This window comes from Cygnus olor, chromosome 5 (genome assembly GCF_009769625.2).
Source record: "Cygnus olor isolate bCygOlo1 chromosome 5, bCygOlo1.pri.v2, whole genome shotgun sequence".
Lineage (NCBI taxonomy): Eukaryota > Metazoa > Chordata > Aves > Anseriformes > Anatidae > Cygnus > Cygnus olor.
In genome coordinates, this window is record NC_049173.1 from 63,390,250 (window position 1) to 63,414,696 (window position 24,447).

The 24,447-nt window shown below is 36.8% G+C and overlaps 2 long non-coding RNA genes across 4 annotated transcripts in view; one reads left to right on the top strand and one right to left on the bottom strand.

Annotated features, from left to right (window-relative positions):
• LOC121071074 overlaps window positions 1-4,254 on the top strand; it is a 34,088-nt gene extending 29,834 nt beyond the window's left edge. The window contains exons 3-4 of one of the 2 annotated variants that reach the window (XR_005820364.1): window positions 730-856; window positions 4,065-4,254. This is a non-coding gene — a long non-coding RNA (uncharacterized LOC121071074). Of the gene's footprint in view, window positions 1-729; window positions 1,197-4,064 lie in introns of those variants that run through there. The other variant, XR_005820363.1, reaches the window with a different exon arrangement.
• Window positions 4,250-24,447, bottom strand: part of LOC121071073 — a 30,344-nt gene continuing 10,146 nt past the window's right edge. For both annotated transcript variants that reach the window (XR_005820362.1, XR_005820361.1), the window contains exons 2-3: window positions 21,776-21,851; window positions 4,250-7,041 (exon numbers count right to left, since the gene is read on the bottom strand). This is a non-coding gene — a long non-coding RNA (uncharacterized LOC121071073). The remainder of the gene's footprint in view (window positions 7,042-21,775; window positions 21,852-24,447) is intronic.

Sequence of the window (24,447 nt, forward strand, 5' to 3'; positions counted from 1 at the left end):
TAAGCTGGGGAAACTGGTGCTGTAGATATCTGTGCTGTATATCCTGCTGGGAATAAACCAAGGACTACAAAGTACAGAGCTGTCAACCAGGTGCTTTCTGCAAGCTCTGAAATTCACTAAATAAATAAAGGGAGAAAAGGGAGATGAGAGTCCTTTTAGCTCTTTCGAAGATGTTCTTGCTGACTTTCCTCATTCCTGACCGGTACAGTCTTCTTTCCATATGGGATACCAGTAACAGCAGTTACCCTTGGGCTAGTGTTTCTCCCTCCAACTCCTCAAGCCCCCAGTTCCCTTTTCTTTCATAGAATGTAGTGATGCACCGTGTTTTTTTTTTTTTCAAAATGTTTCCTAGTTAATGCTAAGAAGCCTCCAGCAACTCCATAATGCATTCTTCAACAGTCACACTTCAGTTATGACTGCCCTGTCCGTGTATCTTTATAGATAATTAGCAAACTGGTTGCTTATGGGAAGGAAATAACTGTTGTTTCAATCACCATCTTTTATTTGCACATTCTGAATTGGATAATATTTGTGGAATGCTTTTCATGCAAATTATAAACATAGGCATGATAAGCTATGCTGCATGATTTCACAGTATCAACATGAAATATACATTCACTTTTAGAACATTTAATTAAACCTCAATTCTACACTAAATTTACCAGAATGCAATGTACTTATTCAGATATACTTTACATCACTTATGGTGTTTCTTAATACATTTAACAGGGGCAGAAAAACACATTCCACTAGTGGAAACTCCACACCAGACATAGAAAAGTAAACTATGCTGCATGTTGCAGAGCTCTCAGCAATACAGGAGTTACCACAGCAAACGTGCACCTTTGGAAGGCAGGTATTTCAGAGGGGAAAGGGGCAGGAGCTTCAGGACTTAGGCCGTATTAGCTATTTCTGAAAAATACCTTCCAAGGCCACAGTTGGATCAAATGGGCCAAGCATGGGAAGAGGGTGCTACCTTGAAATCCGTTCCACCAGAGCCATATTCTCATGCACACTCGCTTCCTGCTCCCAAGAGACCTTCCTGCTGCACTCGTTACTGAACAGCAACTGCTAGCACTTGTTTGGTCACAAGCACCTACCCTGTCCAAAGCACATTGCAGCTTCATGGTTGGACATAAGGAACCTACCTTCACCTATCATCACCAGATGATACTGACCAGGTGATATTGGAGGTCTTTTCCCAATCACATTTTTTCATTTAATCTTCAGAGGACATAAGCATTTCTTACACTATGAATCTGAACCTAATACAAATAGATAAGAGACAGAAGCAGAAACCAAAGAAATTCATGAGCTTATTCTGCTCTTTATTAAAGTAAGAGAACAAAGGCAATCAAAGTTGGAGATTCCTGAATCATACAGGTCCCATGTATTCAAGATAACCTAATTGTAAAAATGATGCATAACCATTATAAAAAAGAAAGTATTCTTTTAAATATGCCTGGGCATTATCTCAGCTGCTTTGTCCCTGGAAACAAAGCTTGGGTTAGACTCAAATATGGATTAAGCTTTAATATCCAGACAACATATAAACCACAGCCATTCATTAACCCCTCTGCATCTACTGAACCAGAGCATAGCATATACAGCCTATTAAACACAGATGCTAAATATAGAGGCCCCGAATCCATACTGGAAACAACACAGAAAGAGCACAGTAGGAGTAGCTGTAAAAAACTAGTTTTCTCCATGAGGCAGGAGTTAAACGGTGTTGTCCTTTTAATTTCCATCAAGGTATTACAGACAATTAGGACATACCTCCATGTCCACAAATGAAGAGCTGCTGCATCTAGACGTGTTTTTGCTGCTATAATTGAGCCAGAGCATTTTAAAGCCGCTGCTGGCCACTACAACTGTTATTTTATTGTCTTCAGCACTGATATTAACACCAGTGCCTTAGGCTCAGTCCAGCTCAGGTTGCAACAAGTGCTCTATAAACCTTTAGAAAATAGCCATTCCTGCTCCCCAGAGCTCCCAGTATTAAGGCTAGCTAGGCAACACCATCAGTTTTTACAGCTTTTAGGCTCTGTTGACTATTGCTCCTTTTAAATTTGCTGGCTAATGTTTGGTCCCCTTAATTTTTATTTTATTTTTTTTTTAATGAAGAATCAAGACTTTTGGAGCACTTCTTTCCAGGAACACGTTTAGTTCTTTCTGCCAAACGCACTGCTGAAATAAAACCAGCCTGTACCCTAAAAAAGGGCAAAAGCAAACCCAGCAGCTCTGTGCCTGAAATGAACACTGAAATTCATTAAGTGGTGATCCAAAGGAGACTGACACTGTCCTCTCTTTGAACAGCAAGGGACAGATCCTCACCCCACATAATCTGTCAGCATTTCACTGGAGTCCTTGGTGTAAACTGCCAGCACACCCAAGTCAGGATCTGCCTCAAGTCACGTTGTCTCCGAGATTAAAATATAAAACTGAACACAACTCAGATAAAGGCATTTTTATACCTGTAATGGTGAATAAAAATATTCACCCTTGATGATGCTCTGTCAGGAGGAGTAAGAGATTAGCCTGCAGTCTTACGTGAAACCCACTTATCTTCTGAGCAAAGTAATGATCCAGCAATGGTTGGTAGCTACAGATCTCCATTTTTAATAGTGCCACATAGAAAGTGCAAAGTTTCAGGGTACTTCTTCCTTCAGGGGTAGGCACATACCACTTAGTGCTGCTCAGGACAAAGAATCAAACACTCAGGGAGACTTTTAACTTAACTGTGAGCTCCCTTTTTTCTCACAGCAACTGAGTACTCTGTTCATGTGTAGCACAATTTCTAGTACACGCCCAGAGGTCTACTTGGGCAACAAGGACTTTATTTGGTGCAGCTGATGCCACGCATCACCACTTTCTCTCATATGAATTTATACATTGAAATTAATTCCAGTAAGATGTTTGCTGACACTGACAAAACACTTCAGACAGGAAGAAAACTAAAAAAAAAAAAGAAGAAAAATGAAAAACTGATGACTTTTTTAAAAATTATTTTTACAAATCCAAAGAAGTAAATTATGGTCAGTAAAATCATGCATCCATTCTGTAAAGGAAACATTTCCTACTGTCTTGGCCCCGTTTCAATGGCCCCATCTTGTGTCCCAGTTATTTTTAAAGCAGGCTTTACATAGTAAATAAGGATGGAAGTGGGGAAGGGATGGAAAAAAAAAAAAAAAAACAGTCAGTCTCCTCTTAGGAAAATAAGACTTAATTAAAAAGTCTGCCATTGCTCTGCACTTAATTAGGGCTAACACAGCTGTTAATAAGTTTCTGATTGATAGTAAACCTGATGTCTGCACAGAAAACTACTTACTTGGTTCAAACATGCAGATAGTTTCATACAGAAAAAAGATTCTGTTTTGTAATTGTGGATAATGTTAATATTTGAAACATCCTTAAGGGTGATTGTACCTATTAAAATTTCATATGTGAAATGAGAAATAAATGAATTGGTGTTGCATTTTTAAAGAATCAGATTACTGTTGATTAAAGCTTTGTCTACACTTGAAATTTCCCAGTAGAACAGCTCTACTGGTGGTTGTAATAATAGCAGGACAAGCAGAGATAGGCTGCCAGCAACTACCACCGTTTAAATTACAATGTCACATAGACCTGATGGGTAATGGGTTATACAAGACTGTGCTTATAATGTGGCTGTTACAGTTAATACTGCCAACATAGTCACTGCTCCTGAGCATGCAACAGAAAAAAATTGAAGAAAAAGCCAATATAGATGCAGTCAGAAAGTTAGTGTTCGTCAGTAAAACTGAGATCGATTGGAGTATTTATCCACAACATGGAACCTGAATGCTACCACAAATTCTCACTCTACCTAAGAAGTTAAATATCAAGCAGTAAGCGAAGGGGAAGACAAGGTGGAAGGACAGAGCAAGAGAGGGAAAGATGAGTAAAATGATTTGGAAGTAGAGGACGAATGCATTTGAGGATAGTAAACTTCACAGAAATGGGAGGGAAGAGAAATGGGCTTCTAGAGGAAAAGGAGAAATATGAAATTCCCATGCAATCTACTTTTCATTTTTCAATAGCACTCCTCCATGTAGCAAATACAGTGAAGAGACTAAAGTAAGCTCTGAGGGTTGAAAGAGAAGCAGAGAAAAGCCACATCAAAAGAAGAAACAAGAAAGAGATTTGTGGAAGAAGAAAAGAAATCTTCTGACAAATGAAAAAAATCAACAGAGAAAATGTAGGTATTGAAAAGGAGTGAAAAAAGGCATAAAGAGAAAAGAGGATAAGGAAGAAAAACGAAAAACACATGGAGCTTATTTTAAGACCTCTGTTTTGTTTAACAAGAGGTTTAACGCTAGGAGTCACTGATACAATGAAAGTTTCTTCTCCAGTCTTTGGGAAGTTGATGTTCCACTCTTCTGCAATTCCAACACAAGCTCAACTGCTCAGTCCCTCCCGGCCCCTCACCGAAGCCCAACTGAAGAAGCGCAACACAAACAGCCTGATGACTGCCTTCTGGATACACACGGCCCATGGCCTGCTCCTCACCCCCTTCTTTCCCTGAAACAAGGCAGCACTGGGCAGGGGGCAGGCTACCAGCTGCAGATCTGACAGACTGCTGCCTCTTTCATGTGAGCCCCGTGACACCCCTCTGTACATGATCAAAATGCACTGGTACCTTGGGACAACACTGGACATGCTTGGGATAACACAGGACATACATCTGTCTGTGGCAAAAAAGCAAGAGGAGTTGTGGAAATGGAAATGTACCTAGGCAAAAAAGAACAAGCAAAACAAATCCAGGAGTGCAGAGGAAAGGAGAATGAAGTCAGAACTGGCAAGATCAAAGTCAAATCTGTTAAGACGCAAGCCACAAAAGGTGCATGCTAGCCAAAATATCTTAAGATTGACAGAGCTGGGAAATGATTCAATACCTCAGGATAGAAGAATGAACCCATGACAGGTAAATAGCTCACTCTTTAAAGGTAAATTATACTTACTGTGTTCTGTTAGTGCTGTAGAAATGACAAAACCCTTTGATGTGAAGTAGTATGTTTTCAAGCTTCCTTGGTTCAAAGGAGCAGTGGTGGTAGAAAATGTCAGCACGTCTGCTGGGTTTCTGAAAATTTTATCTGTGTTAGAAAAAAGTGCATCTGAAAACAGAGTATCAGCACCCTCAACACTGTGCCCCATCAAGGAAAGAAGTTCACCACTATGCAGCTACTGTGATCAGGTAGGACTGCCCCGAGGTTGCTAATGATGCAGCCACTGTTTTAATAGAGGGAGCCGAGGCGTGCCCTTCAAGTGACTCTCACTAAATGAAAAGAATGAGCAGTGTCAGTTAATAGCCAAGGAGGCAGTTATTTAGGCCACAATCTGACCTAACATTTTGGTGTCAAGAGAACCAGAAAGCAGTCTGGACTTTGTAAAAGATTTCAGCCACATCAAATAAAAACTGTCTGACTATTAGAGCTCTTATGTGAAGTAGACTTCACTGCTGTTTGAGTGCATAACAAAAAGAGAAAGAAAGGACAACTTCCTACTTAAAGTGAAATTCTTACTAAATTCTGTAAAAAAAAAAAAAAATCCGTGACTTTCTTCCACTCACTGTATTTTGTAGAACACACCTTTTGTGTCCAACTCCTCAACAGACTCAATCTCATCTGAAAAACTGACACTAGATGAATACTCCCCAAAAGGTGCCTGATTACACACCCACCCACATTCTTTAGTGAGTATGAGTGATACATTAACTTTTTCGTATTTTAAGATGACAAAAAGTTTTTACTTAGTTTACTGTAAATAAGATCTCTCCAAGTATTCAGGTACCTACAAGGAAGCATGTTGGCCCTGTAATAGCATTACTTCGCACCTAAATAAAATCGAGGCTGTTAACAACCGAGGAACTTCACAATTAGTGTAGAGAACAGATGAGATTTAAGCAAATGATGTCTCCTCAGACTGATGTTCACAGCAGAATTACTTGAACGAGCCAAAACACAGAATTTAAGGAAATGTTTTTAACCAATAAAGAGCATGTGTATTTTACTTACATAAGGTGCCAGTAGACTGGCATTGAGGTGAGATCTGTTTTTAGAGAATGGTCTTGTCTGTGGAACAGTAAATCACTTTGCAATTTACACAAACATAAAATAAACCTAAGCTTAATGGTAGCTCATCCCCTTGAAAATGAAGATTAATTAACTTGTAAAGGCCATTACTCTAACACCTGTTTTATTTAAAGAATTTAATCAAAACACCAGAAATTCAGCAGTGAGAACCATAGCAATTCTGTTGTACTTAAAAATACATTTTATATTTGTCAAGCTTAAAATAAGTTCTGCTTAAAAATAAGCAATTGACAGTAACCTAAAATAGCAGTTACAAATTCCATAGACTGAAGCACTTGTGTTATAATGCCTCCAACAAATTTATAAGCAATTTCCTAGAATATTCTCACAGTGCAAAGCACACAGTTACCTGGAATCCCTATTACAGATTCCAGCATCATTTTTCCCCCTAAACGTTTCTGACAAAAGTAAAGAAAGTAAAAGCAAGTAAAACACAGCAAAATGGATTTGTGAAAGCAAACTGCCTACCTGGCATGGTGCCTGCTAGTACAGAACAAATAAATTACATACATTTTTAGGCAATTCTATAATTTGTTCTCTGACAAAAATACTATCAGTGGATGTCCTCTTACAGGTTAGGAGTTCACACTGCTGTTAGATTTTTTTCCAGTGTTAAAGGAAAGCTAAAGCTTTCCGATTAAAGGGTTCAGGAGAGTAAAGAGACAAACACTTCAGGATATATTTGTCCATCTTTATATAGTCTGCTCATTTTGGCACACGTAATAGTTGTTTACTCTTAAGTTGTTCAGAGTTGATGGATGTCCTATGATTTCTTTTTGGTTCTGAGTGAAACAGCAGACTTCAGGATGTTTTTATTTCCCAGTTCCTGGGCTGAATGCACTGAGGACTTGTTCAGTTCTCCCTTTTTTTCTTTGCACTCCTGCTTTGAATTTGATACTGGAGATACAGACCTTCCTGCAGGAGGCTATAATTTAAAACAAAAAACAAACAAACAAAAAAAAACACAATAAGGTAAAGACTACATCTTAATAAACACACTCAAAAGGTGGGAACAATGCAGATATGAACAAAGTAACACAACAGTTAGAAAATACTGTTCTACTGTAACTCTACAGTACTATAATTCATAAAAAATGTAAACATAAGATAATACAGTAACATAAGAGCTGCATTATAATAGATAATTTTAAATTTCTCCTGCGGTACATAGAGACAAGATTCTTGCCTTTAAATTTTAAATCCAGTCTTCCAGAGGCAGAGTTTTCTTGCTTTAATAACCACAGATGACTCTTTTCCTGATTCTAATCTTCACTAACTAGCTTCTAAATCAATTGCAGTTAAAAACTCAACTCAATATTCATATACAATTTTAAACAGTATCTTCAGTTCTCACAAACAAGATGCTTTGTGATTTCTCTCTCTAGTCTGCTTCATGGTCAAAATTTAGCTAACCTATCCATAGTCTTCATTGGACAAGGTCTCATTTTTGGTATAAGATTTCTCTCTTCAGAAAACAAGACAAAGCTAGTAAAACAACTGAATATTCCTTGGTACAGTTCTTTATGATAAAAATCCATGATTTTAGTAATGATGTAATGATAATAACAATGGCTTATACCTAATGAAGAATTAAGCTTTCTTCTTCAGTAAAAAAGAAGACAACCATTTCTTGACTTTCAAACATATTATTCTGTAATTAATCCTGCTAACACAGATAATACTTTGCACTAGGAGATGAAATTTTGTCACATTTTTAAAACTTAAAATGATGCTCCTAAATCTCTAGGTAGAAGCCCAAGTAGCTAAATCACACTCATCTCAAAGGGAAATACTGGGTCCTCAGTATTGTTTCCTACCTGAATGCAGAATAGTGTTTTACCAGGAGAATATGAAGCAACCAGTCCTTAATCACACATTTCTTTATCCCTTAAGTTCAACAGTCTCCCAGTAAAATGTTAGCAAGGGCAACTGAGAAGGTACTCACCACTCTGGTGTCTGGAGGGTCATATTATTCTTTCTGAGTGTTCCATTCGGTAAAGCAGGTGTGCCACTTTTTTCCTTGCTTGTCTGTGAAGGAAGACTGAAGGGGCTGAAGTAATAAACTGATACACTTTGGAGGCTTTAAAAGGCCCCAGAGACCTTGCATCAGTGAATTAATTCTGAACATTGCTCTATTTGGGGGAAAAGAACAGTCCAGGTAAGTGTCAACATCTGTATGTTTATCACCAGTAAAAATCTTAGAGACTTAAGCTCCTGGAAATGTGCTAAGCACACTTTTACCCTTAGATGGAATCAAGTTTCTCTTCCCTTGCAAAACACAGAGAAACAGACTTCAGAAAAGAAAAAACAGAGAATGTAAGGTAATACATTTAGGGAAAATAATCCAAAGCAGGTCTACATGATGCTTAACTCATCTTGGATGCTTCACAGAGGGCTCTCCAGCATCACCAGCTGGACAACAAGTGGTAGCCAGAAAGCCACAAAATATTTGATATTGATGAAACAACAAGACAATACATACCCTTTTCCTAATATATAAAACCTTGGTGTCTCTGCATCTTTAGCACTGTATGCAGTTCTGTCTCCACATCCCAAGAAGGATATAGTGGATTTAGAAAAGTTAGAGAGAATGGCAATTAAAATAATCAAAGTGGGAAAGCACCCATATGTGAGAAGAGATAAAATAGTCTGGGCCTTCATTTTGGAGAGAAGTTGACTGAGAAGGGATATGACCAAAATTTTACTTAATGATGACTGTGAACTGTTCACCACATCCTTTACTTCTAGAAATAGCGGCCATCTGATTAATTGAGTAGGTCAGTTTAAAACGGGGAAAAAAAAATTATTGCTTTACTCAGCAAACAGTACTTTTCTGGATCTGGCAGCCATGGGCAGCTGTAGAGGCAGATGGTATCAGCATATTCAAAAAGGAATCAGATGTTCATTGACTACAGGTCCATAATGAATACTAAAAGGATTAGGTTGGGGTTTACCTTCAAACAACCCAAAGGACAATTCTGGATGCCAGCATACTTACATAGGAAGAAACAGCCAGGCTCATATATTCTGCCTAAATACCATTTCCTGTTGTCACTGCCAGAGAAGAAGTACTGAGGTAGGTGAACTGACCCTGTAAGGCTTTTCTTACATTCTTGGTTTTTGTCTGTTTTGCTATGACTTCCTATTTACTTGATTTAGAAGGAAATGGGCCTCTTGGGGAGACATCTTATGCTTGCCTGCTAGGAACTGTGAACAACTGACAGTTAGTAGCTGGAGCAATTACGCCCATACAGAAGTGCTGCACTTTGGGTATGGAAAGACTTTTTTTCCCAGTATCCTATTTAAAAATCTTTGTGAAAAGTCCTGACATTTATCTTGCATGGGAAAGGAAGAGGAAAAGGGAGATAGAAGCAAACTCCCATAAGTGAATGCCTTAAAACACAAGCACCATCAAAAGTAGTTTGTACATACGTAGTCCATACAGTGGAATCCAAAATGCAGCATTTGGCCTCTTATCTGTGGAAGGAGCAGTAGGGTTCCCTGAGCAATAGTGACGAGTGAAGCAAAAGATATGAAATGGTAAGAAATGGAAAAAAAAAAAGTCCTTCCTGAGAAGGGAACTGCCTGCAGGTAGCACACTCAGAAAGATGAGGAAACTGATGTCTCCCGCAGCTCGTACTCCATGTCCAGGCTAGGATAAAAAAGAGCAGTAGCTCTAGCACCACCACCTCTACCTCCTCAGAGCCCATCTCTGAGAAAAAGCAGTTTTCAATGTTTTATGTAAATCCTATCATATTACACCCTGGAAACACTGCCTGACCTAGCTCTTCAGAAAGGCCTAGGCCAAAGAAGGTAACCCTACTGAGACCAGACATTTCTGGTCATGCTCAGCAGGCAAAAACTTGATGCCTATGAAGCTTGAAAGTAAGGATGGTAGCTTCAGTATCTCCAGTTTAGGGTGACATGAAACAGAATGTCTAGAACTTTGATTTTGGCATATAAAGTGTATTTAAATCCTTTTTTTTTTTTTTTTTTTTGCATATAGACCCCTCACTTTCAATTCACACAAGCACATTCAGCTGTAATAAATATGCATTAATACTCCATATCAAAAGCTCATTCTTCACCAAGTAGATTCTTTGAAAGCAGAATCCACCCAATGTAACAATCATGCCTTTAGACTGCAGCACAGCAAGCTACCTTGTGATTGATAAATCTGAGAGCCTTAGAGGTCACAGCTAACGCAGAATTCTTAGTATTTGCATTATGGTTTTTACTTGCTTCAGCTGAAGGATCAAGAGATGCATTATGAAAGAAAACTCAATATCTTGGGCAATGATCTGAAAAAATCAAATGACCATTCTAAATGTTAAACTTCAGACTTCAGTATTAATTGGGGGATTATATGTTTGTTTATGAACAATCCCTTCCCTTCTTTTTCTTCCTGTAGTTAGCATCCCGCGCTGGCTACTTACACTATTTAGAGAAAATATGTACAAAAATTTGGCTGCCTTACAAAAGATTCCTCCTCTTTGCCCCTAAATAATGCTATCTCAAGATCCTACTTTTTTTTCTGCCACATTCCTGCACAACTGCACATGCTATACCTGAAGAGAACAAACAGGAGATGTTACGTGTTATGGAACTGGTATCTGGTTAAAATGGGTTCTCATTGGGCCAGTACTTACATGACAGCTGTGCAGTGGACAGTTCACATTATATCCTAGTATTTATTTCTATCTTACAATACATTGGAATGTTTCACCAGACATCAATTTCTCCTTGCATTAGGTAACACTCAACATTGCCTTATTTACTCTCAATTCTACTTAACATTTACTTTGTTGTATGTTTTTAAAATAAGGAATACTGTCTCTCTGTTTCAATTTCTGCACCAAGTTCTATGTCACTGTTTGTCACTGGTGGAGCTTTCTTGTGCTTCACTGGTTTCATCCTGTTGACATGTAGTAGTAGGAATATTTGATTCTTCTTTTATACTGCATCCCTCACCAATGTCCAGATTATTACTTCATTCCTTCATCAACTCCAAGACATTACATCGTCTCTGGGCAAAATGAGTTTCACCCTAGACATAACAGCATACTTTATAAAAGTTTGACTTCTACTCATCCACAAATTACTACTAAAAACTTAACACAAGTGTAATGGCCCTATTTGTTCTAAGTCCTGCACTTCAATACACAAATACAAAAAAAAAAAAAGTTTTCCAAATGCTGAACATCTCTTTTACAAGCACTACTACTATCTCCTTACTCCAGACTGATGGGAAGTAGAACTTTTCTCCACAACAACTTCAACTATGGATCCCAAAGATTTGCAGAGGAGTTTTAGCCCCTAAAATCTTCCAAAGCCTTTTTACAAGGACAGTGACAACAAAACCCAAAAGCTAGAGTACAGCTCTGGGATTTCCCACCACTTCAGTTTCTCCCTATTTGTGTATCCATATCTATTTTTTTTATACAGAACAGAATAGAGTAGTTCAATTGGAAGAGAATTATGGAGTGTCCTATCACTATCACTGGTTACCAGAAGAGACTGGCGCCTCTGTCTCCACTTCCCCTCCTCTTGAAGTTGTAGAGAGCAATGAGGTCACCTCTCAGCCGCCTTCTTGCCGGAGTAGACAACCCAGGGGTCCGCAGCCTCTACTCACAGGAAATGCCTTCCAGCCTTTTTTTTTTTTTTTTTTTTTTTTTAAAACCAGCTCTGCTGCCCTCCTCTGGATGCTTTGAAGGACCTTAATACCCTTTTTATATTGTGGAGCCTTACCATAGAAGGGGATCAAATTACTAAATTATGTTACAGAGAAAATGAAGGCATCCAGACAACACTCCTATTTTACTTAGCCTAATCTGAAATGTAAGTAGTAGTGAAATGATCTGCAGGTCTGGAAGAAACTATTTTTGTTACATTGCTCAGGTTTCTGTTCTCTCAGCTCACACTAGATGTTCCAAAATAATTTTTGACTCTTTGAGCCTTTCAGTAAAACTGGCAATTACTTATCTGAAAGTTAGAGAGAAAGGCAAGTGCATCGTATATGTAAGGTTTCTATGCAACTCAGAAAACTAGAGTTGACCCATTAATTATTTTTAAGAGAGAATAATTTGTATTAAAGTACCAATCTCCTGAAGATCTTAGAGCACTTCACTAACAGTAGGGATATTTCTTCTAAAATTACTGATATATAGTTACCAGAGTGTTTGTTATCTGCACCGTACAGACTGGTAAATTGCGGCACAGAAAACAAAGACTTTTTCTGAGGTCACACGGTTGATCCAAAAGAGGAAGGAGGTCACAGACGAGAAATTTGCTCACAGCTCTTTCCCTCATCTTATTAGACTAGTAATTCTTACTTCAAACTCCTGTTTGTCTTCTTTTATATGATGACTGGTATTTATAAAGTACGTCCTTTGTTTGAAATAGATGGCTATGAACATATATGTACCAAATGACCAAGGAAGAAACGCTCATATCCATTAGAAAGGTTTCAGTTTTTAAAAAACACCTCATCTTTTGCAGATGCGAATTTACATCTGCAATTATGATCTGTGGGCATAACTGAGGACACGTGTTTAACTACTTCTTTTGCAAAAACAATTATGTAGCTATGTAGGTGCAGTGAATTGCACCCACAAAATCAGAGGCTGAGTTTACGCCTTTTTGAAAGATCTAGGCCTTACAGAGCACAAGATAATTGTATACCACATACAGGAGAAAAGGGAGTTTATTTCCTGACAGTTTTTAAGAAAATGGGACCATTTAAGTTAATTATCTGTGTTGCCTCATTTGAACACCTATTGGGTTTAATTCTTCAGCACCTGGTGCCAACTGTGGGTAAAAGGAGTGACAGACTATATTGTTTCAGTTTCTTTTGTTTCCATTTCAGCTTTTTTCTGCTCAATTCTTAGGAAGCAAACTTTAGCAGAATGCAAGACAAGAATGAAGAGATGTCCAACTATTTATGGAATGGAACATACAATAATATATTTTCTCCATGAACACATCTAATACACTTAGGAATACACAAAGTTTTGGCCTTATGAGCATCTTTATTCTGTTCTTCTCAGTAGTACATATACCAATTTGAAAACACTGAGGAGAAGGCCAGGCTGAAGTGATCAAGTTAAAGAACAGTTCAGAGCATTAGTTTGGAGTATTGTAGATGCTATATTAGAGGGCAAAAACTGAGAGCAGACAACAGAATCGTCAAAATCTTGATTCATTTTCAGACATCAAGAATCCAAGAAGCACAACAGTGAAACAATTAAACCATTGTAAAAGTAAATAGAAAAGCCTTCAACTAAGGTGCAGTACACAGTAAATGGAAAAACAAGATACTTAAAAATACTAGAAAAGCTTCTGATACAAATCATGGGGAAAGTGGGCAGAGGCAAAGCAAAACCTTGATGCATACAGAAAAAAAGGTCTTAGAGTTGAAAAACAAAAACAATACAACTACAGACAAGGCAAAACAGATCAACTATCTTGCCTGCCTTCCATTTTTTTCTACACAGAAAAAAACCAATAGAGACAATACTTTTAATTTAGCTCAGAGAAATCTTGAGCACACATCAATTGTAAAATGAGATTCTGATCCACAGAAATGGAAAATCTAAACAGAAGGTAACTGAGATGAAATAAACTGACAAGGACAGCCATAAACCAACAAGTAACTACAGATTATATAAACAAAAGAGGACTTGTATTAGAAGAATATCATGGAGTGAATCAGGCAACTGCTATTTATATAATTGAGATATGACAGCAGAACATATTATTTTGCTGGTAACAAAAATATTGAAGTGATCTCAAATTCCCTATTTTGTGCAGTTAAGGTGCATGTGCAAGATTAAATCCACTTGTGTTCTGAATATTTTAGTCCTTATCATTCTTTTCAAATACCTGCTCTACTAAAGTGCAGAAACCACTACAGTAAAACGATCCTGTCATATGTCATCCAACCTGTACGTCATCACTTCAGTCGAGGGGAGAAAAAGCAATGCTGTGCTCTAACCCCACTCAAGCCTTTGCTTCTAGGCAAGTTTATACTGCGTATTGAGCCCAGGGCCCCAGCATCTTCCACAAGTTGTCTCACTACTAGGCTGCTACACAAAAGAGTCACATCTCTTCCAGTCTCAGAAAGAAAGCCACGATTTTCACTGCATTCTGTCAGGAAACTCATCCATTCTGTCTGCAGGTAGAGGAATCTAAACGCTGGCTTTCTAAATCCTAATTTGCCTTGGCTGCAGCTCAGCTCCAAACTGCCCAGCACTGCTATGGCAGAGAGGTGAAAGTGCATAAAAACATCCAACTCCACAGAGCTGAGAACATTTAAAATGGGAAAGCGGGAGGCCTCCTTGTTGCTGAAAGGGCTCTAAGCAGATTTCTTTTCAAAATCATTAGGCATCCTTAGGCATTTCAGTCCTTCATTGGATCACATTTTTCAGGTCATCCTGTAACTTTGGAAACACGCTTAAATAACTTGCACAACAGGAATGCACACATATGCTTGTTGCTGAACTGGGGCTCTAAGTCAGGCACCAAAGGATCTGAGCTTTACACATTTCATTTGCTTGTAAAAGTCAATCTGTCCCCAAAAGAAACTAGAAATCTCATACACAGTATGCATAGATTTTATATTTAGGATCTTGTTTTTTACCCTTCATTCAAGCAGACTCATGTATCTTTCACTAAAAATCAGAGCAATAAGACAGAATTCTAAGCCAGAGCTAACCTTCAACATACTCAAAAGCTCTTCCTTGAGAAAAAAAAATCAGCGAAGAAGGAAAAAGAAAAAAAAATCGTTACCTGAACAGAAACATCATTTCCTGTTAAATCAGCCCTAAGAAAATACTAAAGTCTTCTACTGGGAAGCGAAGAAAAGGAGTTAGAGTATTCTTAGAGTTAAAATATATCATGATCCATGCAATATATAGTATTATTCAGCATATATATATATATAGTATATATTATTAGGCGAAAAAAATGGAATAGAGCACATTTTAAAAATCTAGCTTAATGAAATAATTGGAAATTCCAGTTTCAAACCAAAATATGTGCATCCATAATAATATTTATTGAAAAACAAGATTTACTTTTGTTTTTGATTTACTTTGTATTTCATGAATATTACACTTAATATATAACTAATATACTCCTGCAGACTGTGCAGAAACAACACCTGCCTTTCTCAAATCCTTGCCTTTCTCAAAAATTTAAAAATACTCTGCTATCCGGACACCATTTTTGCTTTCACTTTTTAGCAGACTTAAAAAGTTAAATATGTCTGGTAGAGTTTTAACTGCTACAAAGCTCAGAATAATCAAAACTAGTAACAGAATTGCATTAATTAGTATTACCGGTAAATAATTAATCATCAACCGTTTGCATAGCCCCTGGCCAAAACTATATATGGTCTCAAACTGACAACACGTAAACCTCTAGAGGTAACCACTAACTTGAATTGAGCTTGAGGCCGTTTGTTTAGCTGTAAGTACATGGTAATTTTTAAATGAAAAGTTTTATTGTTTAAGTATTGTTCTGGAATATAAAATTGCTGCACCTATGTTTGAGATGACAGTTTTAATCATACAGAATGACTTGTGACTTCATAAATGTTTGGTACAGATGGTAGGGATTTACTGGTGGGAGACTGTGGTGACAAATGCATTTACTCCAGTGCAGAAGCTCATGTGTCACTTGGCACCAAGGGGTTAATTTTTTTACACGCAGAATTCTCTACATGATAATGCACTTTCATGTTCCCCATCTGGCTACTGTAAAATCACAAAGGCTGTGAAGGCATGAGCATGAAGTAGAAACTGGTGTCCTGATTTTCAATGGTAGCGAGAATCTGCAGCTCCCACTGAAGGAAGATGGGAACCACAGACGCTCAGGAGTTCTGAAAACCAGGCCATAGTAAGACATCTTAATGAACACTTGTTAAAGAATTCTGCGTAGTGTCACTGATCACTTTAAGTCCCTTCTTCTTCTTTGTATACCACTATAAACATCTAAATTTTTTATTAGAAATAGAAAAATATTTAATTACCACTTAGAACACTGCAATATGTAATACGTATGAAAACCATAAGCAGTATAGGAAAAGGCAGATAAGACAAGTGGGGGCTTCAAAGAAACAAGCAGATGGAAGGTACAAAACAGCAATGGAGACTCTCTTTCACAGTCTGCCTACTGAAGCTGTGGAATTCCTTGCCACAAGTAAATTTTTATGAGTTTAAAAATATTTGGACAAATCAGTGGGAAAAAAATCAACTGAGCTTTATTACCACACTCTCCTTTGATTCTGAAAACCCTGAGCTACAAGGGACTGAAGACTGGTATAATTTTCCAATACTGAAAGATTTTCCTGTACCCTCTTCTCTGTGCATCTATCCTCAGTCATTGATGATGATGTGAGATGGGCTAGAAAGACTTTGACTTTACGCTGTTCAACCATTCTGATATTCTTAGCTCCTTACACAACACAGACCATTTATGTAAATGAGACAAAAACATTAATAAAAATAAATAAATTGGAAATGCCAGAACTGAACAGAGACAGTGTTAAGTTTCAGAAAGTCAGCAAAACTGCACCAGGACACTGTGCAGCCATGGGCACTGCGCATGCACAGTACCAAGCAAGTTCACGGAGCAAGTTCAACCAAGTACCATCTGCAAACAGATCAGCTGCACAGTGCGTGCACAGAGCAGGTTCAAAGCATCTAATGTTGGAACTACTGCTCACAGGCAGATAGATTGCTCAGCAACCCAAGACTTAAAATGGCACTAGAAGTCAGCTAACACTAATGTATGGATATTTAAGAGGGCAAAATCCTTCCTTGCAGTTTTATTGTAATAGAAAAGACTGGCTAGTCACATACATGAAAAACTTAAAGCAGAAAGGAGATGGCTGTCTTCAAGATAATCAGTGTTATATACACATTCCCTCCATTTTAATTTAAAACATAAAACAGTGCAACCGTTCCATCAGACAGCTGTAAATTCAATATTCTCACAGCAGTGTGTTCTGCAGTCCAGCCAGCTAGCTGGGAGCTCACAGGCTCCCCCCTCCAGCCGTACAGTTCATTTACCTTCAGAAGGGCCAGGTTTCCCTATGGCTCAATCTTACGTTTTTAAATTAAAACCAAAACACAACAAACAAAAAACTCCACGTTTATTATAGTAACAGAAGTGTTGTGAGAATTAATTAAACCTAACCTAAATCCATATGTCCATATCATGTCAAAATATATGAAAAGTCAGGTAAAGTTGTTTTGGGTAAGGAACATCATGTAAAAAAGATTTTTTCTAGCTAGTGGGCTTATCAGAAGCGCAAGGAATACAAATAAATCCATGGTGATGGATTTGTGGGCTTTGGATATGGCCTCTACAAGTGTTATGTTGCTTAGCGTTGTATTATTTTGTCCCAAAAAAGACTAGTGAGCCTCAACTGAATTTATAACCATCACAAGAACTGAACAAACAGTCACAAGAAAAAAACATACCTCCTTCAATTTAAGCATTTAAATCCCAATCAGCTATCTTTCAAAAAAAAACAAAAAAAACACAGGTTTGGAACAACCACAAGTTGCTGACTCAGAATAAAAATTACTGTATACATTCTCTTTGCTTATATTCTTATTTTATTCCATTTTACTCTTATTTCATATAGTATAGTCATACTTATTTTATATAGTCATTCTTATTTTATATAGTTTAGTCGTATGGTATGTTGCTTATGCCCCTGAAGTCAAATTTACTCTTCTTCAAAAAGTGATAAACTCATCTTCAAAACCTTACCGTCTAAGATGTTCACTTATTAGTCTAAGATCAGGGTTGGGGTGGAAACAGGGGCAGCAGGGAGGGGCTTTTCTTCACTGGATAGCAGTAAATCGAAGTAAGTGTAATTCAGACAAAAATACAGAAGTACATAATAACCTTTTAGTACTAAAAAAAAAATACTATGGTAAAACAAAATTTTTAATTAGTTGCTTTGTGTTATCATATCAATCTGTCTCCTTTAGCTTCATAGTGTGAATGTTTAATTTGGCTTAATCTAAACTAAGGTGTCAGTAGAAATAGGATAATAAAAAAGCGCATATATAAGAAATTACAGAAAAATTTAACATATACCCTTAAGTGTACATAAGTTCATAAAAATGTATCTTGACTGCATTCTTGCCCTGCATTTTTTTTCTTGCTATTTTGAGTAAAATACTTAAATAAATGGGGCATCAGAATGTTTGTAAATTCAGTTTACTCCTGTATCATCTCCTTCCTTTATGCCAGTTATAATCTTAACAATTGATGTGATAACAATTAAAAAGGTAATATTTATGAAACTAAAACAAATGCATTCCTAAAAAAGCTTATGTTAATAACAAATTCAGTGTTTAAACTTGCTTTGTATTTGGTTTCTGAGACTATTACTGTTTACCAACAGAAGTATTAACCAGAAATATCAACTACAAATGTTTATTGGAGAATATACTTTGAAAGTAAATATTGATCTGTTCTACTAATCACATCACAAATGAAAAACCATATCACGTAATCTGTTTTCAATCAAAACTAATAAAGACATTAAATTTCTATTAGATTTTATATCACATTCGTGCACACCTGTTACGCAAGAAATACATAAATACTTCCAATAAATTACTACACCTATTTGTAGCTATTTAAATCAAAGAAGAAGCTAACTTCACCAAATAAATTATTTGCATTGAATTATGTTTTTTAGTTCTACTCTCAAAACACAGAAGTAGCTACCGAAAAGGTACCTGTCACATCCTATTGAAGGATGCCTGTCTATTTGTACCAAAGAAAAATATTCTGGAGTTTCTTTTGTAAGGCTTTAATTTTAAGGTAAAGCAGAAGTTTAAAACCATAGTGCATTTTCCCCCAAACTTATAATCTCAAAATATCTTTTAAAAAATTGTTGTTTTCTTTTATCCTCCAATTCTCCTTCAGGACTTAAATCCCCATGAAACTCAATTTAAAGAAAACTGGAAGAATGCATTCACTTCAGGACATGGTACTGTAAGTATTGGTTGGTGACAATTCCCATTACCTTGTTATTCACAGATAGAACTACATTCTCCCCAAAATAAAGCAGTGACAAACAACAGATAACTCAGCTAAAGAAATCAAGTTAAGCAGGTGAAATGTATCACATGGAACCTTGAAAATATGTGAAAAATTCTTCCATGCTTTTAAAGAGGAGCAAAAAGTAACACATCTTTTTAATATTAAGGTTTCTTACTGCTGCAGTGCAGGAAGTAATTTATTAGGCACCCTAGACTTCTTTAGTTGCACAAAGGTTTTTGAGAACTCTTGCAGGGGCCAGAGTCTCTGAGCACACTCGGAAGAGTAAGCAAGAAATCCAATAGCACAGATTGCACAGGAAAAAGAAGCCCCTGTCCGTTTCCTATTAGGGAGCAGCATGTGGCCCATACTTTGTCTCATGTGTCTCATACTTTGAGACTATTCTCAAAGTATGACAGGCAGTAGGACTCTAGCTCGTCCACTCTATCAATGTGCTAATATACTTCTGTATTTTAATGGATTTTCTTTTTTGTCCGTTACTATTGTATATGTTTCTGTTAGTATATGTTAAAATAGAAACGAAATGGAAAGTATAAAGTAGACCTCAATTTAAATTACATATAAAAATCCATCACACTGACATTGCCCCATTATGCAGAGGCAACCCTGTGCATTAACATTCATGAAAACAGAGTTCATGAGTCACCTCAGGGCTTATGCTCCCCATATAGGTAGAGACTGAGCCCATTGTGGCAATAATGTCCTTGGTACCAAGATGGAGCATGCTATCTGCACTGCAAAAAGAGTTCTGGTAGCTAGCAAATTACCATGGAGGCATTAGCTGTAGCCCAGAAGGGTCAAAGTTGTGATGGTAGCAATAATGGCTGTAAAAGCATCTTTAAGCCCATCAGAGGAGTACCAGAAGCACAAGCTACTGTTCAGGGTAGAAAGAAAAGTAAATTGCAAAAACAGAATTAAAATCGGAAGATGATCTTATGGCTTTTGTATTACTATTTTCAAATTAAGCAATAAAAAGGAGTGTGAATTATTCCATTAATTCATATGCAGTATTTTCATTCTCATGTAGACAACACAACAAGGGGGGAATTAATGTTACTTTGTTCTGACAATACTGTGATTATGAAATGCTAATTTTTAAAAATATTTATATTGCTAATTAAGAAAGAAGGTCTGAAGTTCTGAGCTCAAGCTGCAATCAGCACAGTTCACTGCTCTGAATTTTACAAGTTCTGAGCTGTGAATTGTGCTGATTGCAGGCACTGCTCTGGATTCTTATTAGCCAGTCAAACCATCCAATTTGTTGCCCAATTTATAATATATTATATTGTATTATGGTGATGCAAACATTAATACCATGAAGTACAACAACCACTGTGTTGCAAACATTAATACCGTGAAGTACAACAATAAAACTCATTCTGTATCAGCATAAAAAGTACACGCAGATTGTAGAAATAAAAAAATTACAAAGGCAATAGAACCATGAACACTTCGTCATGCTGACACAAGAAGAAAACTGAGCTAATTGTATAGAAAAGAAACTGAGGAACCAAAATAAAGTGGGGGAAAAAAAATCACATAAAATCCAGAAAAGAGGAGGTTATGAAACCATATGCCTATGTCTGCATACTCATGTACAGTCTGAAGTTATAAAAGAACTTGGCCATATACAACAAAAGTAAGAGAATCACAGGACAGAAAATAATAACAACAAATGAAACGGCAAGAGTTAATGTTCTAAAACGTTTGCATTAAAGCATCATCTGGAGGCAACTGACAGAAGAAAAAGACTGAAAGTGGGAATAAAATCATGCAAACACACTACAAAAGAAAAAAGTCCTGGCTCACAGTATGAGATTTTAATTGCATAATTCTCAATTTTAACTGCATCATAGGAACAGTTGCTTATGTACTTTGATACAATTTATTTTTAATTACTGGGCTACCTTTTGTGTTATTTAGCTAGTATGGGCAGGGTAAGATTTTTCAGAAAGGAATTATTATTCTGTAACTATGACAAACATTACAAATTATGAAAGACTTCAATAAAAATTTGCATGTACTCCTACAAATGTAAAATTTCATTTCTTCCTCTAATAACAGCAGACTGATAAACATTCAAAGGACCCAAATAGCCTGTACAAGGAGACCTGGCAGCCCTTGAGCATCTTGGTTACAGAGTTATCACAGGCAGATGTGGAGAAGAAAAGCCCTTACCCTGATTGCATGGTTTGTGCAATCCACTTGAGGATTTGACCAATAATCTGTAAATCGATAACTTATTTCCCACATACACCTCCAGCCAGCATATGAAAAAGACAGGCTTAGACTCTCAGCTAGTTTTAGTTACACTGTCATATTCTGTAATATTATGTTATTTCAGGATTATAAAATGTTTCATACATAAAAGACTCAATTTTTAACACTGAGCTGTAGGTTTTACTTTCTTTTGCATAGAAATTTGTAATGTTTACATACAAGCAATTAGAGAGTTTGGTCTTTTGCTAAGGTTTGGCAGAAAGGTTTACTTTTTATTTCAAAGCAAAATTGTAAGTGCTTGTATTATAAATGGCTCTGTGCATTTTATATTACTTTTACAGTCTACTTACAGCATGTACATAATGACACCTGTGCTCTAAACGTCACACTGTTGACTGTAGTCCTGGGCACTGATAACTTCAAGGGCTGCCAACCAAGCAGAAAAAATAATATTAATAATACAAAAAAAAAAAAAAAAACTTTTAAATGCTTAAACACAAAGCATGAAGAATGTGCTGATGTGGTATAATTTATTCCCATATGTAAAGAGGAACCAACAGCAGATGTTTAAATGAATAATGTACAGACCTTAACAATTCATGCTGATGTGTCCTCACTTTTATCATTTAGCTGTCAAGGGGGTGGTGACATTGTGACATTAGCTGTATGATTAAACTTAGCATTGTTTTTCCCCACAGTAAGTTATTAAAGGGGCATTCTTAAAATGCTGACTTAAGTACTGCAAGATACCATACGAACTTTTTCTTCTCCCAGAAATAAGAGTAGAACAAAAGAACACATGGTTTTTTCAAGACACAACAGCCTCTGTTTGCACATTGGCTAGAATACATCATACAATAAACAAAATCAATGCCAAAATACTCTAAAAATATTCTCTAAAAATGGATCTATATCCTAGATTAAAAATTCACTAATTATAGTCTATTCACTAATCACTTAATTTTGTTTCAGCCATTCAAAAAGATGCTGCTTTGGGGCCATATTTTTATCTGTTACATCATGGGAGATATGGTCATGAGTTCAAAGCAAGAACTATGGTCTTAAATTCCAGAATCAATGGAGATGATATATTTAGCCCTATGAAGGAAGAGAAAATAAAACCTTCATGCAACAGAAGAGCAGATTGGCAGAGACTATTTTATTTGGTGCTATCCCACCACACCAAAAAGCTTGGTTAATTGTCATTTCAGTTTTTAATGATTTAGGTAGATACCAAGCTTTAGATATCTATTTCTTATATTAAAGAATTAAAAATGGGTTAACAGAATGATTTGATAATACCACAGCTGGTAAAACAAGACTTTAAAAAAAATTCTTACCATTAATACTTCCAAATTGGCCAAAACCTACTTACCCAAATATCATCTTATTTATAATCGAGCGTTCTGAAAATATTTTAAACCAACAGTACTTCATATTATTAACACCACGGGAAAATTTACAAGTATTTAAGTTTATATCCGTATATATAGATAACATATCCAAAATAGAATGACCAAACTGGGGAACTGCTATGACTTACTATTAATAAACCAGTCTGGTTAAACCATGAATTTCCACAAGTCTCAAACACAAGGAGGGAGCATATAAGAAATACAAACAAGAACAACAGGGAAACATAAAAACAGCAGGGCAAAATCAGAAAGTAAAAATGAGGAGCAACTAGCAAGGAATATAGATAAAAACTGAAACAATCTACTATATGAGTAGTAGGAAGGCAATGAATAAAGGGGCTGCTACTGTATTCAACCCAGAATGCTACTGATAGACGATGCTCAGAAGGCAAATGTATTTAATGTCTTTTAACATCAATCTTGACCAAAATGTCAACTGCAAGCAGGGGATAGCACAATCAATATCAGTGACAAAGGGGCAAGACCTCAGTCTTTTACAGACAAGCAAAAGGTTAGCAAGTACTTAGGTTGGAAATTTTAAAATCAGCTGTAACCGATAAAATTAATTCCAGAGTACTCTAAAAACTGACAAGACTTTTCAAAGCTATTAGTGTTTCAAGAACTTTGCAGAAGGAGGGTGAAGTGCTTGAAAACTGAAAAAGGTAATCATGGTATCTATCTGTAACAAGGTGGAAATGCTGGCATCAAAGAATTACAGATGCATCCCATTAGTTTTAATTCCCAGGAAAATACTGGAAATAATAAGCATCTAGAAGAAAACAAAGAGGTAAGTAAGCCATTATGCACTTGTCAGCAACAAATCTCCTTATAGCATAAGTTGATAGGCTTCAGGGTTAGAGGAGGATCACTAAGTATCATCATCTCTCTCGCTTTTAGTAGGGCTTTTGATACCATTTCATGCAACTTTTTTTCATTTTTTCATACTGCATGCATGAAAATATCAGAGCAACAATGCACACATGCTTATAAAAGTGTTTCTCAGAAAGTAGCTATTGTTTGTTCATTGTCAAAGTGGAAGGCTGCATCAAAGGTATGTTTTGTAGGTGTCTGTCCTAGACAAGATACCTTTATAACTGATGACCTGGAAGATCCATTAGAGAACAAGCTTATTAAATCTGAAGACAACATCAAGCCATGAATGACTGTAAGTATATTGAAAGACAAGCTCAGAATGCGAATACATGGAGAACAGTTGGTTAGGCAACAGTTCCAGGACTGTAGTGAATCACAAGCTGAACAGGAGTTAACAGTTCTGGGCTAACCTGACAAAGGCTCTGTGAGGCAGGTTTAGTGTAGAACAGCCACTCTGGCAGAAGCCCTCCTTGCGTACACCTGTCCTTACTGAGGGAGACGAAGGCCAACGCTCCTCCCCTTTTCTGTCTTAGAAGCTTATTTAAACATGCTGGATGAAAAATAGGCTAGCTGTCTGATTCCCAGCACTTACCTCTTATTCTTTTAAGTGGACTTCAGGGTCCTTAAATAAATTGCAAAAAGACAGTCATCACCTGTGTTTCATACACAAGCAAAAGGCCTGCATTACATACAAAACAGTCCTTCCACTCAGCCCAGCACTGGCAAGGCTTCAA